Raw genomic sequence first — 10000 nt, 5'->3', positions numbered from 1 at the left:
CCCCTGACTTCAACCTGATCAAGTATAGTTCACCATCTTTCGGGTCACAGCATATATGCTCAAGGTACGCTCCAGTTAGAGGTATAAATAATAATAAATTATCATTATACATAACTATATGGAACGCCCCGGGATTGAATTAATAATGTAATACATTAAAAATTAATCCCATTATTAATACAGTTAAGTTAATTTCGCCATTAGGTTTAATATAACCCAATGACTTGCACATATGTTAGACTCCTTGGTCCGTGTTTCAAGACGGGTCCCGAAGGTATCCTGAATCTTTCGCATTGTTAATCATATAAATGCATACAATTAATATTAAAATCAATGATAATAATATTATTGTAAAATTCAAAAGAATTTTAGCATTATATATAATAAAATCTATCAACACTTTATCAAATCATCAGTAATTATTCTATGTTAATAAGCTAAAAGCAAATTAATTTGAATAAACTTAAAAACCAATGATCTTTTGATAAATATTTTATTATGTTAATAGATTACAATGTCCTTATATGAAAAAAATGCACACTATTATTATAATATTTAAAATTAAATACTACAGTTATAATGATGAATTTTTCATAATGGATATTCAGGTTCATCGGGCTTAACCTCTAAGCAGTTTCACGTACTATTTAACTCTCTATTCAGAGTTCTTTTCAACTTTCCCTCACGGTACTTGTTTACTATCGGTCTCATGGTTATATTTAGTTTTAGATGGAGTTTACCACCCACTTAGTGCTGCACTATCAAGCAACACGACTCTTTGGAAATATCTTTCTAGTAATCATTAACGTTATACGGGCCTGGCACCCTCTATGGGTAAATGGCCTCATTTAAGAAGGACTTAAATCGTTAATTTCTCATACTAGATATTAAGATATTCCATACACTGCATCTCACATTTGCCATATAGACAAAGTGACTTAGTGCTGAACTATTTTCTTTTCGCTCGCCGCTACTAAGAAAATCCTTGTTAGTTTCTTTTCCTCCCCTCATTAATATGCTTAAATTCAGGGGGTAGTCCCATATGAGTTGAGGTTGTATAAAATATATTTTAGATTGATTTGTTTATTTTTATTTAATTTTTTTGCTATTTGCTATTTTAAAGAAATATATTTTTATATCTTGATTACTCAATATTATTCAATCTTTTCATCCCTTTTTAAAATTCATAATATAATAATTAATAAAATTAACAACATTATTCCTCCACATATCATATATTTTTTTTTATTATAAATTTTTCTCAATACAATAGAGTGAATTAATTCTAGAATAAAAATTTATTTTATGCTAGACATTCCTCTTATGTATTATTTAATATAATTTAAATAATGTTGAAAATTTTTTCTTTTATGGGAATACTAAGATTCTCATTTATCATAAATTTTCGTTCAAATATGAGGTATTCAAGAATATATTTTCTATATTTCTTTTTATGCTATTAATATTATGGATTGAAAAATACAATCCAATAATATGCCATATGCTTAAATTCTATTAATTGACTAAAAGAATAAGCAACTAATTTAGCATAGTCTTACAACCCTCAACCATATGTAGTCCAAGCAGCACTTTAAAATTAATTAAAGTACATAACAGCATGGACCGCAATATGCGTTCAAAATGTCGATGTTCATGTGTCCTGCAGTTCACACGATGACGCACAGTTTGCTGCGTTCTTCATCGACCCATGAGCCGAGTGATCCACCGCTTAGAGTGATAATTTTTTTGTATTTTTTTAATTCAAAGTCAAAGAATTTTAATTTATTGAAAGTATTAATAATTAATCAATAATAAATTTTTAATACATAAGTTTAAAACATCTTTCAATAAATTGTAATTTTAAACCCAAACATTTGCAGCTGCGCATGTCTTAGGTCAACAAAAACAGTAATACCTTTTATATATTATTTTCTTCTCTATTTGTGCGTTTTCTTTTTTTAAATTTTTCAACATGTTTTTAATCACAAATAGAAAATACCATAAAAAAAAGGTATTACACACGTTAATGTGAACAAGTTAACTTATCATTTATAATATTTTATATAAATATCACAATTAAATATTATTTTCTATATAAATAATAAGTACAGCTATATGTTTAAAGGTTTTTTTATTGCGTTCAAATACAATGTATGCGAAGTTCACAATATAATATATATTGTCATAATGCATTACAAGGAGTTAAAAAAAAAAAAAAAACAGAAAAACATTCAAAACATTGTATAATTCAAAACATTTTGAATGAAAAGAACAAAAAGAAAACTTTTTTTTCTTTTTTATTCTTTTTTTTTATTTTGTTTTTATATAATTATTTTTTTTTCTTTTCGGATAGGAACACAATAATGATCCTTCCGCAGGTTCACCTACGGAAACCTTGTTACGACTTTTACTTCCTCTAAATAATCAAGTTCGGTCAACTTTTGCGAAACAACCGTGAAACACAAGGCGTCACAGTGATCACGTCCGGAGACCTCACTAAATAATTCAATCGGTAGTAGCGACGGGCGGTGTGTACAAAGGGCAGGGACGTAATCAATGCGAGTTAATGACTCACACTTACTGGGAATTCCAAGTTCATGTGAACAGTTTCAGTTCACAATCCCAAGCATGAAAGTGGTTCAGCGGTTTACCCGGACCTCTCGGTCTAGGAAATACACGTTGATACTTTCATTGTAGCGCGCGTGCAGCCCAGGACATCTAAGGGCATCACAGACCTGTTATTGCTCAATCTCGTTACTGCTAGACGCAATTTGTCCATTTAAGAAGCTAGTGTCCTTATAATGGGACAAACCAACAGGTACGACTCCACTTATATAAACACATTCAAACACTTGTACATTCAAGATGAACGCATGAATGAAGGCTATATAAGCTTCAACACCATAATCCTGAAAGCATCTATTTAATATATTTGAGTCTCGTTCGTTATCGGAATTAACCAGACAAATCACTCCACGAACTAAGAACGGCCATGCACCACCACCCATAGATTCGAGAAAGAGCTATCAATCTGTCTTACACGCTTATGTTCGGACCTGGTAAGTTTTCCCGTGTTGAGTCAAATTAAGCCGCAGGCTCCACTCCTGGTGGTGCCCTTCCGTCAATTCCTTTAAGTTTCAGCTTTGCAACCATACTTCCCCCGGAGCCCAAAAGCTTTGGTTTCCCGGGAAGCGACTGAGAGAGCCATAGTAGTAGCTACACCCAATTGCTAGCTGGCATCGTTTATGGTTAGAACTAGGGCGGTATCTGATCGCCTTCGAACCTCTAACTTTCGTTCTTGATTAATGAAAACATCTTTGGCAAATGCTTTCGCTTAAGTTAGTCTTACGACGGTCCAAGAATTTCACCTCTCGCGTCGTAATACTAATGCCCCCAAACTGCTTCTATTAATCATTACCTCTTGATCTAAAAACCAATGAAAGTAGAACAGAGGTCTTATTTCATTATTCCATGCACAAAATATTCAGGCATTTGGAGCCTGCTTTAAGCACTCTAATTTGTTCAAAGTAATTGTACCGGCCCACAACAACACTCGATGAAGAGCACTGAAGCAGGTTTAAATAGGAGGAATATATAAAAAATACATTGTATTAATTATATATAAGAACTCCACCGGTAATACGCTTACATACATAAGGTAATGTACATACCACAATTATAGTTGTACTACCCGTATGAAGCACAAATTCAACTACGAACGTTTTAACCGCAACAACTTTAATATACGCTATTGGAGCTGGAATTACCGCGGCTGCTGGCACCAGACTTGCCCTCCAATAGGTCCTTGTTAAAGGATTTAAAGTGTACTCATTCCAATTACAGGGCCTCGGATATGAGTCCTGTATTGTTATTTTTCGTCACTACCTCCCCGAACTGGGAGTGGGTAATTTACGCGCCTGCTGCCTTCCTTAGATGTGGTAGCCGTTTCTCAGGCTCCCTCTCCGGAATCGAACCCTGATTCCCCGTTACCCGTTGCAACCATGGTAGTCCTAGATACTACCATCAAAAGTTGATAGGGCAGACATTTGAAAGATCTGTCGTCGGTACGAGACCATACGATCTGCAAGTTATCTAGAGTTCAACCAATATAACGATCGAATAATCGCTTGGTTTTAGCCTAATAAAAGCACACGTTCCAAAAGGTCCGTGTTTATTTTGCATGTATTAGCTCTAGAATTACCACAGTTATCCAAGTAACTGTTAACGATCTATGGAACCATAACTGATATAATGAGCCTTTTGCGGTTTCACTTTTAATTTGTTTGTACTTAGACATGCATGGCTTAATCTTTGAGACAAGCATATAACTACTGGCAGGATCAACCAGAATAATATATATTTCTTTTTTATATAATATTTTTTATATTATATAAAAGTTTAAAATGATATTTTCTTATTTGAAAATTATACACAAATACACAAAACATAAAAACATTTACAATATACACAACAATTTTTCTATGTTTCTTTCTTTATTATATTTTTTTTCATTATATTTCATTTCTATTGTGTGATTTTGAAATGGATTTTTTTAATTTTTGTTTTGGTATCGTGAAAAGAATTTTCGTTCTCTATACATATTATTATTTAATTATTATGTAAGAACGATATTTCTTCTTATATTGGCAAAATTTTCAAATAATATCATTCTATACATTTTACTTTATTTCAATGCATATAGTAATATATATACATTTTTTTAAGAGTATATACATTTTTTTCTTGATTTGAAATTAATAATTTCAAATTCTATTATATTTATTTCAATAATAAATATATGATAAAAAGTATTTTCGGGTGCAACACATTAATATTTTATTTTATTTAAAAACCATCCTTTTACACATATATTTTATGAGTAAATATTAGAATAGCTCACAAATAAAACTAAAATATTGTTTAATATTTATTTCTACAATATGTTAGTATAGAATAATAGATTTTTTATGTTTTTGTATAAAACAAAATCTATTTCTATTTAAACTAACTGTAGGAAACCAGGAATAAAAAACGCTCATTATATACAATATGTTAGTACAGAATATAGAGTTTTGTATAAAACAAAATCTATTTCTATTTAAACTAACTGTATAAAAACCAGGAATAAAAAACGCTCATTATATACAATATGTTAGTACAGAATATAGAGTTTTGTATAAAACAAATCTATTTCTATTTAAACTAACTGTATAAAAACCAGGAATAAAAAACGCTCATTATATACAATATGTTAGTACAGAATATAGAGTTTTGTATAAAACAAAATCTATTTCTATTTAAACTAACTGTATAAAAACCAGGAATAAAAAACGCTCATTATATACAATATGTTAGTACAGAATATAGAGTTTTGTATAAAACAAAATCTATTTCTATTTAAACTAACTGTATAAAAACCAGGAATAAAAAACGCTTATATACAATATGTTAGTACAGAATATAGAGTTTTGTATAAAACAAAATCTATTTCTATTTAAACTAACTGTATAAAAACCAGGAATAAAAAACGCTCATTATATACAATATGTTAGTACAGAATATAGAGTTTTGTATAAAACAAAATCTATTTCTATTTAAACTAACTGTATAAAAACCAGGAATAGAAAACGCTCATTATATACAATATGTTAGTACAGAATATAGAGTTTTGTATAAAACAAAATCTATTTCTATTTAAACTAACTGTATAAAAACCAGGAATAAAAAACGCTCATTATATACAATATGTTAGTACAGAATATAGAATTTTGTATAAAACAAAATCTATTTCTATTTAAACTAACTGTATAAAAACCAGGAATAAAAAACGCTCATTATATACAATATGTTAGTACAGAATATAGAGTTTTGTATAAAACAAAATCTATTTCTATTTAAACTAACTGTATAAAAACCAGGAATAAAAAGGCACACAAAATCAACTTTCATTTTCATATTTACTTAAAAATACATATAAAGTAAAAAATATTTCCATATAAATACTAAGTAAATAAAGTCATACAAGTATGAAAATTTTCATACAAGTACCAAATACATAAATCATATAAGTATAGTAATATTCATACTTATAAGTATTTAAAAACAATTTCTTACTAATAAACTAACATAAGGAATTCAAATATATAAAAGTATAATACATTTCCTAGCAGTAAAAAATTTTCATATAAGTACTAAATGTATAAAGTCTATGAAGTAATAAATTTTCATATAAGTACTATTTCAGTATATGTCAATTTGAGCAGATTTGTGCAAATTTGTTATAAATGTTCTCTCCCATGTTGACGTTACCAACCCGAAAATATATGGAAAAATTCTTTTAACCTATTTAAAATTTAAAAACTCATATATACGTGGGTAATTTATATCATTTTCAAATATCGTCATGGTCATAATACAACTAATAACATCAAAAGTATTTTTACAATCGATTTTTTTTTTAAATTTTTAACTTGTATGACTTCATATTTAATACTTATATGAAAATTTATTACTTCATAGACTTTATACATTTAATACTTATATGAAAATTTATTACTTCATAGACTTTATACATTTAATACTTATATGAAAATTCATTACTTCATAGACTTTATATTTTTTATACTTATATAAAAATTTATTACTTCATAGACTTTATATTTTACTTCATAGACTTTATACATTTAATACTCATATGAAAATTTATTACTTCATAGACTTTATATATTTACTACTTATATGAAAATTTATTACTTCATAGACTTTATACAATTAATACTTATATGAAAATTTATTACTTCATAGACTTTATACAATTAATACTTATATGAAAATTTATTACTTCATAGACTTTATACAATTAATACTTATATGAAAATTTATTACTTCATAGACTTTATACAATTAATACTTATATGAAAATTTATTACTTCATAGACTTTATACATTTAATACTTATATGAAAATTCATTACTTCATAGACTTTATATTTTTTATACTTATATAAAAATTTATTACTTCATAGACTTTATATTTTACTTCATAGACTTTATACATTTAATACTTATATGAAAATTTATTACTTCATAGACTTTATATATTTACTACTTATATGAAAATTTATTACTTCATAGACTTTATACAATTAATACTTATATGAAAATTTATTACTTCATAGACTTTATACATTTAATACTTATATGAAAATTCATTACTTCATAGACTTTATATTTTTTATACTTATATAAAAATTTATTACTTCATAGACTTTATATTTTACTTCATAGACTTTATACATTTAATACTTATATGAAAATTTATTACTTCATAGACTTTATACAATTAATACTTATATGAAAATTTATTACTTCATAGACTTTATACAATTAATACTTATATGAAAATTTATTACTTCATAGACTTTATACAATTAATACTTATATGAAAATTTATTATTTCATAGACTTTATACAATTAATACTTATATGAAAATTTATTACTTCATAGACTTTATACAATTAATACTTATATGAAAATTTATTACTTCATAGACTTTATACAATTAATACTTATATGAAAATTTATTACTTCATAGACTTTATACAATTAATACTTATATGAAAATTTATTACTTCATAGACTTTATACAATTAATACTTATATGAAAATTTATTACTTCATAGACTTTATACAATTAATACTTATATGAAAATTTATTACTTCATAGACTTTATACAATTAATACTTATATGAAAATTTATTACTTCATAGACTTTATATTTTTTATACTTATATAAAAATTTATTACTTCATAGACTTTATATTTTACTTCATAGACTTTATACATTTAATACTTATATGAAAATTTATTACTTCATAGACTTTATATATTTACTACTTATATGAAAATTCATTACTTCATAGACTTTATATTTTTTATACTTATATAAAAATTTATTACTTCATAGACTTTATATTTTACTTCATAGACTTTATACATTTAATACTCATATGAAAATTTATTACTTCATAGACTTTATATATTTACTACTTATATGAAAATTTATTACTTCATAGACTTTATACATTTAGTACTTATATGAAAATTTATTACTTCATAGACTTTATACAATTAATACTTATATGAAAATTTATTATTTCATAGACTTTATACAATTAATACTTATATGAAAATTTATTACTTCATAGACTTTATACAATTAATACTTATATGAAAATTTATTACTTCATAGACTTTATGCAATTAATACTTATATGAAAATTTATTACTTCATAGACTTTATATATTTACTACTTATATGAAAATTTATTACTTCATAGACTTTATACATTTAGTACTTATATGAAAATTTATTACTTCATAGACTTTATACAATTAATACTTATATGAAAATTTATTACTTCATAGACTTTATACAATTAATACTTATATGAAAATTTATTACTTCATAGACTTTATATATTTACTACTTATATGAAAATTTATTACTTCATAGACTTTATACATTTAGTACTTATATGAAAATTTATTACTTCATAGACTTTATACAATTAATACTTATATGAAAATTTATTACTTCATAGACTTTATACAATTAATACTTATATGAAAATTTATTACTTCATAGACTTTATATATTTACTACTTATATGAAAATTTATTACTTCATAGACTTTATACATTTAGTACTTATATGAAAATTTATTACTTCATAGACTTTATACAATTAATACTTATATGAAAATTTATTACTTCATAGACTTTATACAATTAATACTTATATGAAAATTTATTACTTCATAGACTTTATATATTTACTACTTATATGAAAATTTATTACTTCATAGACTTTATACATTTAGTACTTATATGAAAATTTATTACTTCATAGACTTTATACATTTAGTACTTATATGAAAATTTATTACTTCATAGACTTTATACAATTAATACTTATATGAAAATTTATTACTTCATAGACTTTATACAATTAATACTTATATGAAAATTTATTACTTCATAGACTTTATATATTTACTACTTATATGAAAATTTATTACTTCATAGACTTTATACATTTAATACTTATATGAAAATTCATTACTTCATAGACTTTATATTTTTTATACTTATATGAAAATTCATTACTTCATAGACTTTATATTTTTTATACTTATATAAAAATTTATTACTTCATAGACTTTATATTTTACTTCATAGACTTTATATTTTACTTCATAGACTTTATACATTTAATACTTATATGAAAATTTATTACTTCATAGACTTTATATATTTACTACTTATATGAAAATTTATTACTTCATAGACTTTATACATTTAGTACTTATATGAAAATTTATTACTTCATAGACTTTATACAATTAATACTTATATGAAAATTTATTACTTCATAGACTTTATACAATTAATACTTATATGAAAATTTATTACTTCATAGACTTTATGCAATTAATACTTATATGAAAATTTATTACTTCATAGACTTTATATATTTACTACTTATATGAAAATTTATTACTTCATAGACTTTATACAATTAATACTTATATGAAAATTTATTACTTCATAGACTTTATACAATTAATACTTATATGAAAATTTATTACTTCATAGACTTTATACATTTAGTACTTATATGAAAATTTATTACTTCATAGACTTTATACAATTAATACTTATATGAAAATTTATTACTTCATAGACTTTATACAATTAATACTTATATGAAAATTTATTACTTCATAGACTTTATACAATTAATACTTATATGAAAATTTATTACTTCATAGACTTTATACAATTAATACTTATATGAAAATTTATTACTTCATAGACTTTATATATTTACTACTTATATGAAAATTTATTACTTCATAGACTTTATACATTTAGTACTTATATGAAAATTTATTACTTCATAGACTTTATGCAATTAATACTTATATGAAAATTTAT

The 10000-nt window shown here is 24.6% G+C and overlaps 3 non-coding genes across 3 annotated transcripts in view; all 3 read right to left on the bottom strand.

Moving 5' to 3' along the window:
• Positions 1–1056, bottom strand: part of LOC138858750 (large subunit ribosomal RNA) — a 3977-nt gene extending 2921 nt beyond the window's left edge. The window contains exon 1 of the ribosomal RNA XR_011397784.1: positions 1–1056. This exon is cut by the window's left edge and continues 2921 nt beyond it. This is a non-coding gene — a ribosomal RNA (large subunit ribosomal RNA).
• A 502-nt stretch (positions 1057–1558) lies between these two features.
• LOC138858759 (5.8S ribosomal RNA) lies at positions 1559–1737 on the bottom strand. Its single transcript, XR_011397791.1, has one exon. It is a non-coding gene; the product is annotated as a 5.8S ribosomal RNA (ribosomal RNA).
• A 624-nt stretch (positions 1738–2361) lies between these two features.
• On the bottom strand, positions 2362–4351 carry LOC138858741 (small subunit ribosomal RNA). Its single transcript, XR_011397775.1, has one exon. It is a non-coding gene; the product is annotated as a small subunit ribosomal RNA (ribosomal RNA).
• Positions 4352–10000: the final 5649 nt, after the last annotated feature.

This window comes from Bactrocera oleae, unplaced genomic scaffold (genome assembly GCF_042242935.1).
Source record: "Bactrocera oleae isolate idBacOlea1 unplaced genomic scaffold, idBacOlea1 ctg00000013.1, whole genome shotgun sequence".
In the NCBI taxonomy this organism is placed as follows: domain Eukaryota; kingdom Metazoa; phylum Arthropoda; class Insecta; order Diptera; family Tephritidae; genus Bactrocera; species Bactrocera oleae.
This window is presented reverse-complemented; position numbering and strand designations above follow the sequence as displayed.